Raw genomic sequence first — 22,951 nt, 5'->3', positions numbered from 1 at the left:
AAGTTCACACAGTTCACCACAATATCAACTCCCCTGTCCCTGAAAGTCATCAAATGAAACATTGTTTAGTTACAATGAAGTATTAAACCAGCATCAGCAGGCATAATAGATGATCAATTTAAAAGACTGGAAAAAGTTAATAAAAATGAAGCCTAATAATTCATAACTGGAATATATATGGTGTTTAACTATCACAGTTCACATAAAACCAGGAGGTGAGGGGACTGATTTAGCAGACCCCAAATCTAGTGAGACTAATTAAATTGACTATATGGAAGAGTGGATTAGGCAGAAAGCAATCTGTATATACTGAAACATTTGTCCTTTAAAAAAAGGCTCAGAAACAACAAAGTAAAACACTGACTTTATAGGTATGGACAAAGAGGGAAGTGCATGCAATAAACCCCTCTTGTATACCATACATCATTGTAGGAGTGTTGTGAATACCAACAGCAATTTCAAGATATTTGCTGGCAGAAAGGCAATCTGAGGCAAATCACCTACACAAAAATATTGTGTAGCATCAAAATCAATTGTGAGGATCATTGCCAAAGAAAATTAGAATACAGCTGCAGTTTCAGGCATACTAAGATGTATGTGTATGAACATGACAATGGCTGTTATATCAGGCAAGGAGTTCAATTCACTGGGCAGTGAATCCATTTTGGGTTTTAATCTGATATTTAAAAGAGCTATCCATGGTTCTGAACACTACCACAAATTATGTACAGCACATTGGATATCTCCTTTAAAATTCAGACAAATTTTTCACCACAAATGTGAACTTGAATGTTGATTTGCACCAATTTCAAAGGAGATGGCCTACACCTTTAGGTGCCAGTCATCAATTGTAATCAGTTGCTGAGAAATCAAATGGTACATGAAATGGCTAAGGGCTCTTATGACTACACCGAAAGCTAGTCAATGCATGATCGCAAAAATGGAAAAACATGTTTTGCATCTGTTTCAGAAAGGGTTAGCCAAATTTAATTTTGAACTGAATCAGGCTTGGAAATGAGCTCTTTCCAAATCATCCATTGTGAATAAATATTCAACGTGCCAGGTGAATAGGAAGTGAAGATTTATTTCAAATGTCAGATTTTCTGTTCTTGCAAGGGTTGTCATGTACACATCAGGACCTCATTGGCCCCAAACCATTGAAAGCACAGATTTCTTGATTTAAAAAAAAATCAGCAGGCAGAGGTATGACCTGGTGAGCTTAAATTGATATGCTGGAAATTGTTCTTCACATGCCACCAAAAGGCAACATGCAAACATTATGATTTCATCTACTTCCAAACCTAAAAGATTACTCCTTAACCAAAGGTAATTGTGGTAGTTGTAAACTTGGGCAGAGAACTGCTTGTCTCTTGGATTATTTTAGTAAAGGTCTTATCACAATGTGGTTTTGAGATTTTTAATAGTAACTCTTGGCCCAGCCTTTCTTTACTGGGCATTCCCACTTGCACTTGCTGGAATATAGTGTGAGGTAGCCAGTGGTGCTGGCGCTCATGGGAAGTCTGACCAACCAGTCCAGAATGCTAAATGTCTGAGTTGCCTTTTGGGCAGCTTGCTTGCCAATCATCATTGCTGGTTTAGTTGTTGGGGTGGGATATAGAGACAGATTTTAGAAAGGAAGTCCTCCCTCTGGATTCCGCCCTGAAGATATATACTAACTTTGCATGCTGTCTTGTGTGTGTATTATTTACAAGACAGGAATAAATTTTGATATGTTTTCCTCCATGTTGATATATTTGCCATCATTTTATTCTTCCTGATGTTGCACATAAAGTAGGAATGAATCATAAAGATTATTCTCCTTCCAATAGTGTAAACAGCAGGATATTTACATTCTATTTATGAAAGTAATAATTAAGTGAAAAACCCACAATCTTTTTTTAAAAATAGAATAAACAGGGTGACATTCTTAGGATCATGAGCACAAGAAAAACACTTATATTTATTTTTAAAATGAATTTATGAAGATTGTCTTGAGGCCAAGAATAAAAATGGACCATTCCATGTCTATGTTTCTGTCTTGTTTTGAATAATAGAATCATAGAATCATAGAATAGGAGAGTTGGAAGAGACCTCATGGGCCATCTAGTCCAACCCCCCGCTAAGAAGCAGGAAATCCCATTCAAAGAACCCCTGACAGATGGCCATCCAGCCTCTGCTTAAAGGCCTCCAAAGAAGGAGCCTCCACCACAGTCCGGGGGAGAGAGTTCCACTGCCGAACAGCTCTCACAGTCAAGCAGCTGAGAAAGCCATAACAAACTTATCCAGAACAATAGACTTAGGTACATTTGCCCATATTCATATTCTTCTAGATAACATTTTCTGAGAAAAGGGGTGAGATGGGGGAATATTACAATCTATGCCTGAAAGTGAAAACCTGTGCAGGATTGAAGATGATTTTGGACATGATTTATTTCTTCTTGTCAGAGTCGGATGGTATTGTGTAGGTGAAAGTCAATATTCAGATCCTGTAATAGGTCAGAGGAGGACTAATAAAACGAGGCTTCAGACTGAGAAGATTGAGTCTCTAAGGCAGGGGTCCCCAAACTTTTTAAATTGGGGGCCAGTTCACAGTCCCTCAGGCAGCTGGAGGGCTGGACTATAGTTTTTTAAAAAAACTATGAACAAATTCTAATGCACACTGCACAGATCTTATTTTGAAGTAAACAAACAAGACGGGAACAAATACAGCCTTAATGTTAATAATAAAAATAATAAAGAGGGTTGGAAGAGACCCCTTGGGCCATTTAGCCCAACCCCCTTCTGCCTTTGTGCACCAAAAGCATAAACAATGCACCCCTGACAGATGGCCACCCAGCCTCAATGTTGTTAATAATAATAATAATAATAATAATAATATAATAATAATAATAATAATAATAATAATAATAATAATAATAAATAAATCACACAGTCCTAAACACTTGGGAAGTGTCCGACTTGTGATTTTGTGATACAAAATCCAGCATATATATCTTGTTTGCTGTGTTACACGGTGTCTTTGTGTCAATAATAATTATAAAGAGGGTTGGAAGAGACCTCTTGGGCCATTTAGTCCAACCCCCTTCTGCCTTTGTGCACCAAAAGCACTGGCAAAGCACCCCTTAATAATTAATTTAAAGTAATTATAAACATTATAAACAAGCAAAGCTTTGGAAGGCATGCACCAGGCAAGGGAGGAGGTGGGAAAGGTGTGCCTTCCTTGCACCGCATGTGCCTTCCTCAATGGACGAGGAGGAAGCCGCCGCTGCGGGGGCTGGATAAGTGGCTCTGATGGGCCGCATGTGGCCCCCGGGCCTTAGTTTGGGGACCCCTGCTCTAAGGAATGCTGTTTCTTATATCTCAAGACTGGATAAATATCTGTGCTGGATGGGGTTGTACTTCTTATGAAGGAGCAGCATTACTTGTGGAAATGTCTACATTTATCTTTCTCATTGGAGGCTAAGGCAGCTTGAGATGCTTAGGATCAGTTTTGACTGGTCTGCTAACCATAACTTTTCTTAGGCAGGTATAACTTACACACAGTTTAAAAAGGAAAAAGGGAAGGAATGTCAGAAGCTAAGAGGTATCTATGCTTGTATAAAATAGGGGAGTTCTAGAGTACATGTCTGCCCTTTTCTTTCGTCTCTGTTTCTTTTTTTGGTCTATGTATTCAACAGGCTTGTGCTTTTGGGGAAAACTTTGCTCTGTTTCATGTCCCGGCTTTCGTTGGGCGTCCTGATCCATTTTTTGGGAGCCCCCCGAAATTGAGAGCGTATATATTTGTTTTCGGGCTGGGGCCCAAAAGTCAGACCATTATGGGAGGGGGCTTCCCACCCACTGGCTCCCCTTCCCCACACGCTTTAAAGAGGCTTCCTTTTTTTAACCTGCCACCTGCTCTTTCTACTCTGAAGTAAGAAATGCTCGGCTGCAAGCCCTGGTAGGTGAGTACTGTGACGGCGCGAGTGGCGCCATCTATATGTCAAACTATAAGTTTCAAGATTTGAATTGTTGTATCATGCCTGATTTTGCCCTTACCCTGTAAATGTAGTTGGATTGGTTATTTATATCTGTCAATCAATGTTGTTTGTACCTGTTATATTGCTCACTCAGCAAAACTGTTTGGCTCCACCTCTTCCTGGAGTAGGACTGTGTTTCCTCCTTTTCATTCCACTCTATCGGATGGACGTGAAAGAGAGGCTTGGCTCTGAAAGCCCTTCAAAAGTTACCTCTCAGCACCAATTCTGAGGTTCTTACCCTTGGGACTCACACTTCATGTTCAGGGCCAACCTGAACAACGTTGAGGAGTCTCAAGCGCCTTCACATCAGTCCTTTGGCAACAGAGGAAGACTCTTGTCTTCAGATATAGGTCATTGGACTGAGGCTGAGTTTGCTCCGGCATTCACAGCCAGAGAAAGAGGGATCTGGACAAGCTTCATGGACTTAAACAATCAAAGACTGTAATGTATATTTTCTTTTACCCCCTTTGTGAAGAATAAACCCAGTTTTTGAGTTATTTACAGTGTTTTGGTCCTTGGGAGTTCCAGTTTCCCTAAAGGAGGGCAAGAAGCAATCCCCTGGGGAAAGATGTCACGTCCATGCCTCTTTCACTAAGAGTTTATAGCCCCAGGCGCGACGGCACAAGTACACTTTCTGGGCCTGCTGCCATGCCACACACACACACTCTTTGGAAAGAGAGTGGGTGGTGTGGCAGCAGGCCTGGAAAACATGCATGCCTGCTAGTGCCTGCAAACGAGTGCCTCTTACTCAAAAGTAAAAGGCACTCAGCTTACTCAAGAGTAAGAGGTGCTCCAGGTCTGCCTGCATGCCCCACCACATATGGTGTGCTTGTTTGGCAGGGCACAGGCAGGCCCAGAGCTGGGCTGCAGGCTCGCTCCAGGCCTTCCTGCATCCCCATCCCTCTTTCCAAGGATGCAAGTTCAGCTGCAGATGAAAGCTTGCTTTTGTGTCGAGCAGGTATTTGAGGTAGGAGGGGGCTTCTCATTTCATGCTCTTGAAGAAACGGAAAGCATGAAATAAACTGTAGAAATGGTAGGAATGAATTCCACGCACATGTCTAGTACTCAAGTCGTTTTGTTTCCTGCAGAGGTCATGTTCCGCTTCTTCCAAAAAGTTACTTAGTCCTATGGACATTTGTTTCAAAACTGAAGTATGCAAGATACTTCACTTCGGCAGAAAAAATGGAATGCAAAGATACAGAATGGGGGATACCTGGCTAGACAGCAGTACATGTGAAAAAGATCTTGAAGTCCTTGTGGACAACAAGTTAAACATGAGCCAGCAATGTGATGAGGCTGCTAAGAAAGCCAATGGGATTCTGGCCTGCATCAATAGGGGTATAGCGTCTAGATCCAGGGAAGTCATGCTCCCCCTCTATTCTGCCTTAGTCAGACCACACCTGGAATACTGCATCCAATTCTGGGCACCGCAGTTAAAGGGAGATGTTGACAAGCTGGAAAGCGTCCAGAGGAGGGAAACTAAAATGATCAAAGGTCTGGAGAACAAGCCCTATGAGGAGAGGCTTAAAGAACTGGGCATGTTTAGCCTGCAGAAGAGAAGGCTGAGAGAAGACATGATAGCCATGTACAAATATGTGAGGGGAAGTCATAGGGAGGAGGGAGCAAGCTTGTTTTCTGCTGCCCTGCAGACTAGGACACGGAACAATGGCTTCAAACTACAGGAAAGGAGATTCCACCTGAACATTAGGAAGAACTTCCTCACAGTGAGGGCTGTTCGGCAGTGGAACTCTCTTCCCCGGACTGTGGTGGAGGCTCCTTCTTTGGAGGCTTTTAAACAGAGGCTGAATGGCCATCTGTCGGGGGTGCTATGAATGAGATTTCCTGCTTCTTGGCAGGGGGTTGGACTGGATGGCCCATGAGGTCTCTTCCAACTCTCCTATTCTATGAATATATGATTCTATAAAAAAAAATTCATGTTTTCTTCATCAAGTTGGATGACATTCATCAGAGTCAGTTTGAGAGACCCTTCCACTGAAATTCAGTTTTATCTATCTTCTTTTCTATACTGGATGGATTTGGGGGAAAAATTAATGTGTTACCTGTTTCTTAAAATTCTTACAAGAACATCCTGAATGACTTCCGGTGTGTGCCTGATGGCGGTGAGTCGGATCTGCTGAAGCTCCTCCAGCAGATCAGCCTGCTACACGACTGGGTAGAGCTGTAGCTCCCTCTCCTCCGTGGATCGAAGCGGGGAGACTGCGGAACCCAAGGCGCGACCCGACGACCTATAGAGGGGTCCTCTCCTCAAGGGGGGACTCCTGGAAAGGTCCGGGACAAGCGCCACAGGATATGGCGAGTCGTGATTAGGCGGAAGGGACGGACCCATCCCGGATTCTTCACCGGCCGCACACATTTTAAAGTATACAAGAAGTTTTTACAAGTACAAGTCGACTCTCAAGAGAAGGGACTGCAAAGGTGGTAAGAATACTTCGCTGATTTATGTTCGTTCTAGTTCTAACTAACTAAGTTAGACAGACCTCCAATCCGGAAAGAAGTAACAACAGCTTATTTATATATATATACATATTAAAAGGGCAATACATAACATTAAAAGGGAAAGGGAGAAGATCTCGGTCTTTCTCCCTTAGGCCTAAGATCTGATCCCCCCTTCCGAAAAAAGGGGGTAAAAGGAGAAAAGAAAACCTTCGCGGAGGAAAAGAAGGCAAAAAAATGGCGCCGTGAGAGACACAAAGAGCGACCTTGAAAACGATACCTGGCTGATAAGAAGATAACCGCGAGCTGGATGTTATGTCCTGGAGAGATTGATTGTGAGGGAGGACACCCGAGCCAGCATTCACAGAACGTGGGAGCTTTGGCTGATATCCAAGACAGAGACGAGAGGAGGAACGCCCGGACACGCGAGAAAGAGCGAGACCCACCACTCTTTGGGAGCTGAACAGGAAGTCTCGGAGGAGACTGCTGATATCACGAGACCGCAAATAGTAGTGAGCTAATCGCTTCCAACACGAATTGAAGGTGAACGCGCAAGCGGGAACGCGGAGGCAATAACAGATTAGCCTGCTAGACGAAGGTAACAAACAACCACAGGAATTGTGGAATATCCAGCTGGGGGCAGCAAACCGGCAGTCTCTGTCTCTGTCTCAAAGAGTCAAAGAGCCAAAGAGACAATAAGTCGCTTTGCCAGAGGGAAAGAGAATTAATTGGGGACCTTTTTTGTAAGATCCGGTGAGTAAAGATTCCTCCCCCCCTATGTTTCCTTCCCCTTTCCTTTTTCCCTAGAGAACTATTAGCTAAAAAGGAAAATAATACTAACAACACCAAAAATTAATAATAAAGAATATAATAAAGAATACAATTTCAAGAAGAACTTCTCAAAACTTAAGATAAGTGGAAATAAGGAGGGAGAGAGAGAGGGAAGAAGAGGGAGGGTAGAGGAGGAAGATGGCATACAAGCTAAGAGACAGAGATCTGAAGGACAACAGAGGCTTTCAGAAGAGAGCATCAATCTCTGAAGATATTCAAAATAGAGAAATGATGGAAACCATATTAAAAGAGTTGCAGCGAATGCAAGAAAAACAGGATGCGTACCAAAAATTGGCGCAAGAACAAATGCTGGATTTTAAGAGGGAGATAAAAGAAGAGTTAAAAGAAGTGAAGCAAGACATAAGTGCATTGAATCAGGAACTGAGAAATTTGGAAAGGGATAAAAAAGAGCTCAAGAGAGCGCACGAGAAGCTCCAAGAAGAGGTTAAAGCCGTAGAACTCAAAAGCAACAAAATGAAAGAAAAGCAAGAAAGGATGGAAGCCAAAGAATTAGAGTTCCAATTAAGATTTAGAAACGTATGGGAAGAACCAAAAGAGAATATAAGGAAAAAAATGACTGAAATAATATCTAAACTGCTTCAGTGTTCGGAAGAAGAAGTGGAAGATAAGATGGATAGAGTATATAGAATAAACACCAATTTTGCAAGAAGGAATAAAACGGTTCGCGACACAATTGTGAACTTCACAAAGAAGATATTTAGGGACGAAATCCTCAGAATGAACAATGGCCAACCAATAATTTACAAAGGGAAGAAGATCGCCGTACTGAAAGAATTTCCGAGTGAAGTGATAAACAGAAGAAGAAAGTATACATTTCTAGTAGAGGAACTAAAAAAATATAATGTCAGGTTCCGATGGGAAAGACCAGAAGGATTAATGGCGACCTATCAAGAGCAAAAATTTTGGATCACGTCTGAAGAAAAGGCCAAAGCCTTTCTTAAAAGATTAAAGGGGGATATGGAAAAACAGGATATTGGAGAAAACGAAGATTCAAGGAAAATGAGGGAAAGAGAAAGGAGACTGAGAGCAGAATCACAAAGTAGGAAAGACATAACCCTAGGCCTCCCAGGCATAAGTTCTGGGGAGAGAGAGGACTTATTAGCGGCGGGGAAAATAGATGACGAAGCGGCCACAGAAGAGGAAGAAGAGGAAATAGACGAGGAAGAGGAACAAAGGGAGAGCGAGAACGAAGGATGAAAGATATGAAGAGACAATTGAAATTCTACAGTAACAATGTTAACGGTTTAAACTCAACTTGTAAACGTAATAAAATATTCAATAGAATTAAGAAAAATGCCTATGATGTAATTACACTACAGGAAGCGCACATCACACAACCTCAAGCAAAATACCTAGAGCAAAAAAGTTTGGGACAAGAATTCTATTCCCTAGACAAAAAAAAGAGAGGGGGGTAGTTACATACATAAACGGCAAATACCCGGCTAAACTAACCTTCAGAGACACAGAAGGGAGGATGGTTGGGGTAACAATTACGATAGAGAACGCAAAAATCCTAATTTGCAATATCTATGCGCCAAACGACACAAAGTCATCGTTTGTAAAAATATTGAAAGAATCAATTATGGATAAGGAATTCGATAGTTTAGTAATAATGGGAGATTTTAATGGAATATTAAATAGCTCAAAGGATAAAAGTGAAGATGAAAGAAAGAGGAAAGGGAAAAGGAAATATAACGGAACTCTACCGAAGGCTTTTAAAGACCTAAAAGAAGAATTCAATCTACAAGATGCATGGCGTCTTTTACATGAGGATGAAAGAGACTTCACGTTCTACTCGGCCAGGCATAAGTCCTGGTCGAGAATAGACATGATTTGGACATCGAATTCACTAACCACTAAAATCAAAAGAGTTGAAATATTACCAAGATTGGATTCGGACCACTGCCCCCTAGAATTAGTGATAAACCAAACCAAAAAATGTTGGAAATGGAGGCTAGAAGGGAACTTACTCAAGAACAAAGAAGATATTGAAAGAAATAAAAAACTAATAAAAGAATTTTTTGAACTAAACAATAACCAAGAAACACCAGATCATGTAATATGGGAGGCAAGTAAAGCAACTATAAGAGGCTACTTCATCCAACAGGGATCGAGAAGGAAAAGGAGGGAACAAGAACAAATAAGGGAAGTGATGACACAAATTGAAGAAACAGAAAAGAGACTTAAAGCTAACCCGAAGGACCAAAAATTGCTCAACGAGTTAATTCTGAATCAGAAGAGGAGAGAAAATCTGGAATTAGGAAAGAGAGCAAATCAACTAAAATATATTAAACAATCACATTTCGAGAATGCCAATAAACCAGGGAGATGGTTATCCAGAAGACTAAGAAAGAAAAAAGAAGCAACATATATAAACAGAATCAAGGTAGGGGCTGAATACTTCACATCGGAAGAAGATATTAAGAAGCAATTTAAAGAATTCTACAGTCAGCTATATGAGAACGACCAAATTAAGAAGGATAAAATTAACATATACTTAGGGAAATCCAAGTTACAAAAAATCTCTGAAGAAGATAGGGAAGCGCTCAACAAGGAGATCTCAGAAAAAGAAATCCAGAAGGCCATCAGGAAATTAGATGCAAATAAGGCCCCAGGCCCTGATGGCTTCTCTGCGATATACTACAAGACTTTTGAAAAAGAACTAACTCCCCACCTACAGAAAATAATGAATAGTATAAGGGAACAACAACAAATGCCTGAATCCTGGAAGGAAGCCCAAATTTCAGTAATTCACAAAGACGGAACAGATTCAGAAGATATAAGGAACTACAGGCCAATTTCATTACTCAACGTCGATTATAAAATCTTTACAAGTATCCTAGCCGAGAGATTGAAAAACTTCTTAAAGAACTGGATAAAAGAGGATCAAGTGGGCTTCCTCCCAAACAGGCACCTTAAAGATAATGTACGAATCATTTTGGACCTAATAGAATATTACGACATAAATGTAGGGAAAGAAGTATTATTTTTAACCATAGACGCAGAAAAAGCCTTTGACAGGGTCAACTGGGACTTCTTCAAATTATTAATAAAAGAATTGGACATAGGGTACTATTTTCAAAATGCTATAGAGGCAATCTACCAAGATCAAACTGCAAAAATCTCAATCAACCAGCAAGATACTGAAAAAATAAGAATTAGAAAGGGCACGAGACAAGGTTGCCCTCTGTCACCCCTCATCTTTATAATGTCATTAGAAATATTATTAAATAATATAAGAGAAAACAAGGACCTCAAAGGAACAAAAATACAAGGAACAAGCTATAAGGTGAGAGCTTATGCAGACGATATTGTCTGTATTATTGAAGACCCCGAAAAAAATAGCAAAAAATGGTTTGAAGTAATTACGGAATACGGAGACGTAGCAAGTCTAAGAATTAATACGACCAAAACTAAAGCCCTCCCAAAAAATATAGTAAAGGAAAAACAAGACCAAATAGCAAATCAATTAGGTATCCAAATTACCTCAAAAATTAAGTATCTGGGAATCAATATCACCGCAAAAAATTCACAATTATTAAAGAACAATTATGAAACTAATTGGAAAAAAATACAAAAGGACCTAGAGAATTGGAAAACTCAGAAGTTATCATTATTAGGCCGAATAGCAGCGGTGAAGATGAATATTCTTCCAAGAATGCTATTCTTATTTCAATGCCTCCCCATATTGAGATCTAATAAAAGTTTTATAGACTGGAAAAGTGATCTAAGCAGATTTATCTGGCAGGGAAAGAAACCCCGAATAAAAATGAAGAGTCTAACAGACGATAAGAGAAGAGGAGGCCTCGCGATGCCAGATTTAAAAATGTATTACGAAGCTAACAATTTAATTTGGATAAAAGATTGGATACTCTTAAAAAATAGGAAATTACTAAATTTAGAGGGATGGGACCTTAGTTCCGGATGGCACTCATACTTATGGTATGAGAAAACTAAAAAAGAGAAGAGCTTTAACAATCATTTCCTCAGATCATCGCTAATCAAAACATGGAGTAAATACAAGTTGAGAATGTACAACAGAACACCCAGATGGCTTTCCCCCCTAGAAGCATCCCAGAGAAGACTTCTCGGGTGGACAGACTGGCCTAGATATGGAGAAATAATAAAGAAAGAGAGACAAGAACATGAGCTATTATCACAACAAGAAATAAAAGATAAGTACAGTAATATTACGTGGTTGCAATATTGGCAATTAAAAGAATTCTTTAATAAGGATAAAAGTCACGGCTTCATGGACAAGGAGAATAAGTGGGACAAAGTATGGATCTCAGACAATAGAACCCTCTCAAAAATTTATAAATATCGATAACAGCGGAGACTTCCGGTGTGGAAGAATGGCGACAGGACGTGTCCTCTGAGACTCCGTCGGAGGACCATCCTTCCCTCACGGCTGGGTAGAGCTAACGCTCCCTCTCCCATCGCGGACTGAAGCGGGGAGACTGCATAACCCACGAGGGTACCCGATGGCCTATAGAGGGGCTCCTCCAACAAGGAGGGGCGCCTAGAAAGGTCCGGGAAAACCCTCACAGGGTATAGCGAGCCGAGGAGAAGCGAGCTGGGGATCGGGCTGATCACCAGCACACTGTCGCCACCACACCACGCCAGACGAAAAAGAAAAGGAAAGAAAGGAACGAAGAAAGAAGCCTACCGATGGGTAAGAACCCTTCATTCGAACAATCGATAACAAGAGCAGCTCAAATTGGATGGAAGAGAATATATTAAGCGGATGGAGTGAATGAACCGATCTATTGGGAAGATAGAAAGCGGTTCATAGGGCAATATAACACAGAGACCTAAGATATATGGAGATATTTTGGATGAATCAAGGAATTGCATGAACTGATCAAACTTAGTATACGGGAAGGAAAAAAAAAAAAAAAACAATAACAAAAAAAAAAAACACTAAGAGCAAATAACAAAGGCTGAGTTGGGAACATGGCGCCCGCAAGACACTAACCTTGAAAACGCCAATGTACAGGGTCAGGAAGTGACCTAAAGCCTGACGGTGTGGAGGAAGAAACGACGCGGACGCCCGCGAAGCGTGGGAGGTGAGATTGGAGAAACAGACTGAGAGGAGGAGGAAAAGGGGGGGGAAGCCTCGCGGGGGATAGGATCTCGCGAGAAGACGACGAGAGGGCGAGAGGCGTAAAGGAGAAGGTGGCGTAAAGGAGAAGGGGACGGGAACAGAGAAGAAGGGAACGAAAGAGGAAAGAGGCAGAAGAGAGATAAGGGTGTGAGCGAGGGAGACGTCCTGTAAGAAGGGGAGGCGAGGAGGAACAGACAACAGAGAGACGGAACAGGGACGACGAAAGCAACAAAGAATTGCCGGTGACTAGTAAAAGGCACCAGGCAGACTCAAAGACCCCCGCGAAAAGGTATAAACTGAGAGAAGGGAAAGGGAAAGAGGAAAGGGGGGGGGAAAGGGAATCAACCACAGAAGGACATCATACAGAATGCTTTAAGAGGATTACAAAAGCCATGATAGGAAACCTCTGAAGGGAAGAAATTCAATAAAACTGGGAAAGGAGTAACTCCCTACTCCCACGGACCAGATTTTAAAATATATTAGAGACTTGATCATACAGATTATAGAGGTTCAGAGACTATTATATTAACACGTCCGGATCTGAATTGACTCCTCAGAAAGATAGATAACAGTGTGATATTGGTTGGTTTCTTTCTTTTGATATTTGGATAACGTCAATTTGGATATAATTAATACCCTTTTTATCTCTCAGAAGATTTTCATACCTGGAACTATAGAGACTCCAGAGAGAGTCTGAAATCTCATTATATAGACCCCAGAAAAAATAGAGATTCACCACCACACAAAATCGAGAAGTGCAAAAGAAAACCTTAGAGACTGAAGGAATAAAATAGAGGGGAAAAAAAAATGGCTTACAGATTGCGAAGTGAGAAAGACACAAAGGACTCAAGAACCACGCAGAAAAGAGCTTCAATTTCGGAAGAAGTTCAGGTTAAGGACATGACGGAAATGATCCTCAAAGAACTTTACAGAATGCAAGAGAAGCAAGATGCGTATCAAAAACTGGCACAGGAGCAAATGGCAGAGTTTAAAAAAGAAATTAAAAATGAATTGAAGGGAATGAAGCATGATATAGGAACTTTAAGTCAAGAGCTAAAAGAATTAAAAAAATGACAAGGTGGAATTAAAAAACCTCCACGGGAAACTACAAAGAGAAGTTCAAATCTTAGAACAGAAATCCAACAAAATAGAAGCCAAACAAGAAGTATTAGAAGCAAAAGAACTTGAATACCAACTCAGACTTCGTAATGTGTGGGAAGAACCAAGAGAAAACATAAGGATGGTGGTGATAGAAATTCTAGCAAATCTACTCCAAAGCTCAAAGGAGGACATAGAAGGTAGATTAGATCGAGTATACAGAATTAATACTAACTACGCTAAAAGAAACAAAACAGCAAGGGATGTAATAGTAAACTTTACGAAGAAAATTTACAGGGATGAGATGCTAAAACTGAATAGTGAAAACTCCATCACATACAAGGAGAAAAAAGTGATAATACTGAAAGAAATCCCAATGGATACAATAAACAAGAGAAGAAAATATCTTTTCTTGGCAGATGAACTGAAGAGACATAACTTAAGGTTCCGCTGGGAGAAAGAAGGACTAATGACGACATATAGAGGAGAGAAACACTGGATAACATCAGAAGGAAAGGCACAAAACTTCTACAGAAAGATTAAAAAGGAGATGGAAGAAGAAGAGGAATTCGATAACACGGACAGAACAACGGGAAAAAAACCCAGACAGAAACAACAGGTAATACCTCAGGGAAGAAAGAAAGCAGACAGAGACCAACAGGCAAGAGAAGAGCACTCAATAGAGGACAACAAAACAGAAGAGGAAGGCGAGTCGGAAGGAGAGGTGGAAGAGAGTTCGTTAAATCATTCAGAGGAAGAAGGGAGGGATCCCAAGGATAGAGAAGAAGACCAGACATGAGTAGAAAACTAAAAATATATAGCAACAATGTTAACGGAATAAATGAACCCCGGAAAAGGAATAAAATACTTACTAAATTTAAAAAATTGGAATATGATATAATCTCGCTACAAGAAGTTCATATTAAACAAGGTCATGCTAAATTGTTAACACAACCAAAATTAGGCCAAGAATTCCACTCGTTAGATTCCCAAAAAAAAAGAGGAGTAGTAACTTATATAAGCCCTAACATTTCAGCAGAGCTAAGCTTTAAAGATAACGAAGGTAGAATATTAGGGGTAATGATAAAGCTAGAAAACTTAAAAATTCTGATTTGCAACATCTACGCACCAAATGACTCGAAATCAAAATTTGTGAAAAAACTCAAAGAATTTTGGAGGGAAAAGGAATTTGATGGGATTATTCTGATGGGCGATTTCAATGGGGTTCTAAATAATGAAATAGATAAAAACCCTGGCAAAATCAGAGGGAACAGGAAAAATAAAGAAACAATCTCTAGAGAATTCAAAACATTAAAAGAGGAATACAATTTGATAGACGTATGGAGATCACAACATGAAAAGGATAGAGATTTTACTTTCTTCTCTGCCAGACACAAAAGCTGGTCCCGCATAGACATGATTTGGATATCTAGATCGCTAAGTACTAAAGTTACAAAGTCAAAGATCCTACCAATGTTAGATTCAGATCATTGCCCAACTGAGATAATATTAAATCAAAAAAGAGGTAGATGGAGATGGAGGTTAGATGAAAACTTACTAAAAAGAGAAGAGGACATAGAAAAAAATAGGAAACTAATAGATGAATTTTTTACGATCAATAATAGCCAAGAAATTTCACCAACAATAGTATGGGAAGCAAGTAAAGCTACTATGAGGGGCTATTTTTTACAACAAAGCATTCAAAAAAAGAGGAAAAGCTCGGAACAAATAAAACAGGCAATTGAAAAAATAATAGAAACAGAAAACAAGCTAAAAAAGAATCCCAAGAATAATAAACTTTTGCAGGAATTGATAATGAGACAAAGAAACAGAGAACACTTGGAACTAGAACAGAGGGCGAAACAATTAAAGTATATAAAACAAAACCACTTCGAGAATGCGAATAAACCGGGACGCTGGTTATCAAGGAGGTTAAGGAGAAAAAGGGAAGCAACTTTTATAAACAGAATAAAAATTGGGGAGAAACATTTCTATACGGACAAAGATATAATGGATCAGTTTCACAAATTCTATAGCAAATTATATGAGAGGGACAACATAGATGAAGAAAAGATCACAAGGTACTTAGGAAAAATGAAATTAGAAAGGCTAACAACAGAGGAAAGAGAACTCCTAAATAAGGAAATTTCAATAAAAGAAATAGAAGAAGCAATCAGAAAAATAGACGGATCAAAAGCCCCAGGACCGGATGGCCTAACCGCAATATATTATAAGACTTTTAAAAAAGAATTAGCCCCACAACTCCAAAAGATCATGAATATAATCAGAAACCAAAAGAAAATGCCAGATACATGGAAAGAAGCCACAATCACGGTAATACACAAAGAAAATAATGATCCAGAAGAAGTCAAAAATTATAGGCCCATCTCGTTATTAAATATTGATTATAAAATTTTTTCAAATATTATAGCAGACAGACTAAAATTTTTTTTATCAAAATGGATAAAAGATGATCAAGTCGGATTCCTCCCAAACAGACATATAAAGGATAATATTAGAATAGTTCTTGACCTTATAGAATATTATGAAGTTAATAATCAGAGGGAAATGATATTTTTAGCAATAGACGCCGAAAAAGCGTTTGACAGGGTGAATTGGAACTTTTTTAAATTTTTAGCACAGGAATTAGATATGGGCTACTACTTTCAAAACATACTAGAAACTATATACCAAAATCAAACAGCTAAAATTATAATAAACGGCCAAGAAACAGATCAAATCGAAATACAGAAAGGGACAAGACAAGGTTGCCCTCTATCCCCATTAATATTTATAATGACTCTAGAAATTTTACTTAATAAGATTAGAGAAGATAAAGAATTACAGGGTACAGTAATCCAAGGGACACATTATAAAGTAAGAGCATACGCAGATGATTTAATTTGTTTTATCGAAGACCCGGTAACAAAAGGGGAAAAATGGATTGAGATTATCAAGGAATATGGAGACCTAGCAGGATTTAAGATGAATATAAGTAAAACCAAAGCATTAGCAAAAAACATCCAAAAGGAAAAACAAGAGAAGATAACAGAGCAGTTGGGGGTCCAAATTATATCAAAAATTAAATATTTAGGAATAAATATAACATCAAAGAATATACAGCTATTGAAAAATAACTACGACAAAACATGGAATGAAATAAAAAAAGAACTTGAGATATGGAAAAATCTAAAGCTATCACTATTAGGTAGAATGGCCACAATTAAAATGAACGTACTACCCAAAATATTATTCTTATTTCAATGTCTCCCCATTTTAAGAAATCAGAAGAACTTTACAAATTGGAACAAAGATATAAGTAAATTTATATGGAACGGAAGAAAACCCAGAATTAAAATAAAACATCTAACAGATGACAGGAGCAGGGGGGGGTTTTCGTTGCCCAATCTGAAATTATACTACGAGGCAAGTAATATACTATGGATAAAGGACTGGATACAACTAAAAAACAAGAAGATATTAAATTTAGAAGGTTTCGATTTGCGCACAGGTTGGCATTCATACCTCTGGTATGACAAAATTAAAATAGAAAAAAATTTCGGTAATCATTTAATTAGATCGGCCCTATTAAAAACGTGGGATAAATATAAGAGAAGAATATATAACAAAACACCAAGATGGTTATCACCCTTAGAGGCTGTGCAAAGAAGATTATTAGGTTGGGCAAATTGGCCGAAATATGAAGACTTAATTAGGAAACAGGGAGCAGATTACATATTAATTCCACAACAAGAAATAAAAACTAAATATCCAAATTTAAGCTGGTTACAATATGGTCAATTGAGGGAATCCTTTAAAAAAGACAAAACATTGGGATTTATGGAAAAGAATAATAGATGGGATAGAATTTTAGAAACCAAAGGAAAGGTAATATCGAAAGTTTATAAAGTTTTACTGGAATGGGACACAGAGACTGAAACAGTCAAAGGATGTATGACAAAATGGGCGAAAGATATAGGGAGGGTGATATACATGAATGAATGGGAGGAAGGGTGGAATAGGAAACTAAAACTAACATACGCATACGATTTAAAAGAAAATTGGATGAAGATGCTCTATAGGTGGCACATTACACCAAAAAAATTAGGTCTGATAAATAAAAACAGAAATACAAATTGTTGGAAATGTGGCGAGAAAGAGGGTACATACCTCCACATGTGGTGGAAATGTAGAAAAGCCAAGGAATTTTGGTCAAATATACACCAAAGTATAACAAAGATACTAGAAAAAAGATTTAAAAAACTTCCAGAAATATATTTATTAGGAATCACGGACCTCCCCCCAGGCTCAAATGAAGAAAAAATAATGACCTACCTGACAACAGCGGCTAGAATAGTCTATGGAAGATACTGGAGACAGAAGGAAATCCCAAGCGTGACAGAATGGTTAACAAAAGTAGCAGAGATAAAAAACTCGGACAGGCTAACATTCCTATTAGCAAAACAACAGGGAAAACCTAGAAGAGAGACCAACTGGCAACAAGTGGATAACTACATTAACAGAAAGGAAAAAAGGAAAAACAAGGAAAAAATATGAGATACTGTAATAAATAAACAAATAAATAAATAAACTAATAAATAAAATAAAATAATAAGAAAAACAATAATTTAATTAATAATGTAATAGGTAAAAAGAGACAATTAAGTAAGAATTCACCAATAATTCCAAGGAGCGTAAGAAGAAAAGAATGAAGACAAAGAAAGAAGAAACAATTGAAAGAGCCCCATCGGGAAAGCTGGGAAGCCCCAGATATTTTATCTTATTTTTTTTTATTTTTATTTTTATTTTTTTTTCTTCTTTCTTTCTCTCTTTTACTATTATTAATTTTTTTTTCTTTTTTTTCCCCTTTACCTTTCCTCCATTTTACTACCTTTTTATTTTTTTCCCCTCCTCACGTCTATCTCTTCACTCTTCCACTGCTCCAAACCTCACCGGTTTATTTCTATATATTTTAAAGTATTGTATGAAACTTTCAATAAAGATTATTTAAAAAAAAAAAAAAAATTATAAATATCTAAACGAGTGGAATACTGAAACTGAAATAGTGAAAAACTGCATGACTAAGTGGGCTAAAAATATTGGAAGGAGCATTTTAATGGCAGAATGGGAAGACTGCTGGAATAGGAAGATCAAATTCACGTACGCTTATAGTATGAAGGAAAACTGGTGGAAGATGTTTTATAGGTGGCACTTTACCCCTAATAAATTAGGCTCAATAAATAAAAACAATAGCACAAAATGCTGGAAATGTGGAGAGACAGAAGGAACATACCATCATATGTGGTGGACTTGCAGAATTGCAAAGGAATTCTGGACAAAGATTCACGAATACACCCAAAAAATATTAGGCAAGAAGCTACCCAAACTGCCAGAAATATTCTTATTAAATATATCAAGAATCCAAGCAGGTTCGAATGATGAAAAGATCTTAACATTCCTTTCAACTGCAGCCAGGATAGTGTTTGCTAGATATTGGAGACAGAGCAAAGGTCCTACAATAGAAGAATGGCTAATAAAGGTAGCGGAAATCAAGAATATGGACAGATTGACCTATCTATTGGCCAAACAACAAGGAAGACCAAGAAAGGAAACGGATTGGAATAAAGTAGAAAGTTTTTTAAATAGAAAGAAAATCTTATAATGCATGAGGAAGAATTAACCTTAGGAAGAAGTACCGGACCGGAACCAGAGAAGTGACAATCGAAGACAGCGGATAAGAAGAAGAAAAGAAAGGTAGAATGCAAAATGACCCCGGAGCAGCCCTGGAAGTACACATCATCAAATGCCTCCCCCCGCACACTGACCTCATCCATACCCGCACCCTCTTCCCCCCCCCCCCCCCAGTATACCTATCCTATCCATACCTACCCCATCTACTCACAACCCGCATGGACAGTTCCTTTTTGCTTCGTTTCTTTTAACATCTGTTAATAACTAAAAGTTAATAAAGATTATTTTAAACGAAGAACATCCTGAATATTTGCCTCCTGTTTTCTACCACAAGTTTTCTATACTGAGCTTTGCTTGATAACGTGTTTTCCCCACAAGGGTGACAGTTGGAGGTGACTACCTGGCCTTTATATTTGCTTTCATGGATATAACCTCACTTCTTCAGATGCAGAACAAAGTGATATTAAATCATGCCTATACCATTATAGGCATGAGATAGAATGTAATAAGATCCAGAAAGATGCAAACCATGTCCCTTGCCCTACATTTTCTGAGGTCTGGGTGTGATGGTACAACTTTTGACTTGATATTCATTAAGGATGAAGAAATCAAGTGGCAGATATTCTGACTTTGGCAGACAGATTCATACAGATGTATTTATTAACACCCACATGGGAGTTTCTGCAATGTATCTGCTTCCATGTTGCTTTGGCAGGGTTTGAAAGAAACGAGTCATGGAAACAGTTCTGGGAAGTAGTGATGCAAGTGCTCACCATTTAAATGTAAGGATGAATGAACACATTTCCCACTATAAATATTCTTTCAAATTTAAGCATCCCAAAATGTTATGGAAAAATCATTCAGTGGTGAAAACACCTGCATTTTTGTGCAGCCAACCTTTGTGTGTGTGTGTGTGTGTGTGTGTGTGTGTGTGTGTGTGTGTGTGTGTGTGTGTGTATGTCTTGTGCCTTGGAGTCACCTTTCGACTTGCAATAACGCAGTTATTCGCTGTAGAATAATTTGACACCAGGAGAAAATTGCAGAAATTTTTCTCTATAATTTATTTATTTATTTATTTATTACAATATTTATATCCCACCCTTCTCACCCAACAGGGGACTCAGGGCGGCTTACAATAAAACACACACATAAAAATTGTACAATACACTATAAAACCATTAAAATTATTAACTTACATCGGACATTCATAAAACACATTCTAAAATACAGATGGTCGTGTTCAAGTTTAAAGGACTGGGTCTGTCAATTGAGTTCCAGCGTACATAATAATAATTAGCGCTCCTAATTGCTATTCGAAAGCCTGGCCCCACAACGAAGTTTTAACCTTCCTACGGAAGGATAGGAGGGAGGGAGCCTGCCTGACTGGGGAGGGCTTTCCATAGGAGGGGAGCCACTACTGAAAAAGCCCTGTCTCTCATCCCTGCCAGCCGCACCTGTGAGGCTGACAGGACCGCGAGCAGGGCCTCATCTGATGATCTCAAGCTTCGAGGTGGGTCGTAGCGGGAGACACATTCGGACAGATAAGCTGGGCTGGAACCGTTTAGAGCTTCATAGGCTAAAGCCAGCACCTTGAATTGTGCTCGGTAGCTAATCGGCAGCCAGTGGAGCTGGCGTAGCAGTGGAGTAGTATGCTCCAGTTATTACCCTGGCAGGCTCCCATTGGACTAATTGAAGCTTCCGAGCAGTCTTCAAAGGCAGCCCCACATAGAGTGTGTTGCAGTAGTCTAAATGGGATGTAACGAGAGCGTGGACCACCGTGGCCAAGTCTGGCTTCCCAAGGTATGGTCGCAGCTGGCGCCCAAGTTTTAACTGTGCGAAGGCTCCCCTAGCCACTGGTGAGACCTGGGGCTCCAGGCTCAATGATGAAGGCGCGAACCTGCGCCTTCAGGGGGAGTGTGACCCCATCCAGCACAGGCTGTAACACTATACCCTGTTTGGCCTTCCGACTGACCAGGAGGACCTCTGTATTGTCTGGATTCAATTTCAATTTGTTCACCCTCATCTAGTCCGACACAGCGGCCAAGCACCGGTTCAGGACCTGGACAGCCTCCTTAGTGACAGGTGGGAAGGAGTGACAGAGCAAGACATCATTTGCATACAGATGACACCGGACCCCGAAACTCCTGATGATATCTCCCAGCGGCTTCATGTAGATGTTAAACAACATGGGAGACAATACAGAGCCCTGCAGGACCCCACAAGTCAACAGTTGTGGGGCTGAGCAGGTGTCCCCCAATGACACCATCTGGGACAGACCCTCCAGGAATGAGTGGAGCCACTGCAGAACAGTACCTCCAAGTCCCATTCCCGCGAGGCGTCCCAGAAGGATACCATGATCAAAGGTATTGAAGGCCGCTGAGAGGTCCAGCAGAACCAGCAGGGACACACTCCCCCTGTCCAGTTCCCGGCGAAGATCATTGACTAAAGCGACCAAGGCTGTCTCCCTACCATGCCCCGGCCTAAAACCAGACTCTGCCAGATCCAGAAAATCAGTGTCATCCAAGAATCCCTGGAGCTGCGAAGCAACCACATGTTCCAAGACCTTGCCCAAATAGGGGAGATTGGAGATAGGACGAAAGTTTCCAAATTGAGTGGATCCAGTGATGGCTTTTTCAACAGCGGCTTGATCACAGCCATTTTTAGGCTCGCGGGAAACTTGCCCTCCCGAAGGGAGGCATTCACCACCACCTTCACCCTCTCGGTGAACCCCCTCTGGCTTCTCTCACCAGCCAGGATGAGCAGGGGTCCAGGATACATGTGGTCGCTCTCGCCTCTCCAAGGATCTTGTCCACATCCTCGAGCTCAACCAATTGAAATGAATCCAACAAAACGGGACAAGCAGGTGCACTTGATACATCCTCAGAGACTGCCGTTAATATGGTGTTAAAGTCGGAACGGATCAGAGCGACTTTGTCCGCAAAGAACCGAGCATATGCTTCACAGCGGGCTGCCGAGTTATCAGGGCTCCCACCTTGATTGGTGGGAGTTAACAACCCTTTGATGACATGGAACAGCGCCGCTGGACGGTTCTGTGTGGACGCAATGTTGGCCACAAGGTGGACTCTCCTTGCGGCTTTGATTGCCGCGGCATATGCCCTAAGATAGGAGCCTAGCTGTGTTCGGTCTGACTCGTTATACTCTGATCGCCACATGCACTCTAGTTCCCTCTTCTTTCACTTCATCGCTGCCAGCTCTTCAGTAAACCAAGGAGCTGGTTTAGGTCAGTTACTTGAGAGGGGACACTCCGGAGCGATCATGTCTATTACCCTAGTCATCTCTCCATTCCAGAGAGAGACCAGAGCATCAACAGGATCACCTGCCGAGGAGGCAAGAAATTCCCCAAGAGCCATCAGGAATCCTTCTGGATCCATAAGTCTCCTGGGGCGGACCATTTTAATAGGTCCACCACCCCTGCTTCTACCAACTTAGCTGTTCAAAAACATGCAAATGAGAGTAGATGAATAGGTACTGCTCCGGTGGGAAGGTAATGGCGCTCCATGCAGTCATGCCACATGACCTTGGAGGAGTTTATGGACAACGCCAGCTCTTCTGCTTAGAAATGGAGATGAGCACCAACCCCCAGAGTCAGACACGACTGGACTTAATGTCAGGGAAAAACCTTTACCCTTTACATTAACTACCACCAATTCCTCAATACTTTATTTCCCATACCACCATACTTTGCCACAGCAACGCGTGGCCTGGCACAGCT

This window comes from Anolis carolinensis, chromosome 3 (assembly GCF_035594765.1).
Source record: "Anolis carolinensis isolate JA03-04 chromosome 3, rAnoCar3.1.pri, whole genome shotgun sequence".
Taxonomy (NCBI): Eukaryota; Metazoa; Chordata; class Lepidosauria; order Squamata; family Dactyloidae; genus Anolis; species Anolis carolinensis.
Note: the sequence above shows the minus strand (reverse complement) of the source record.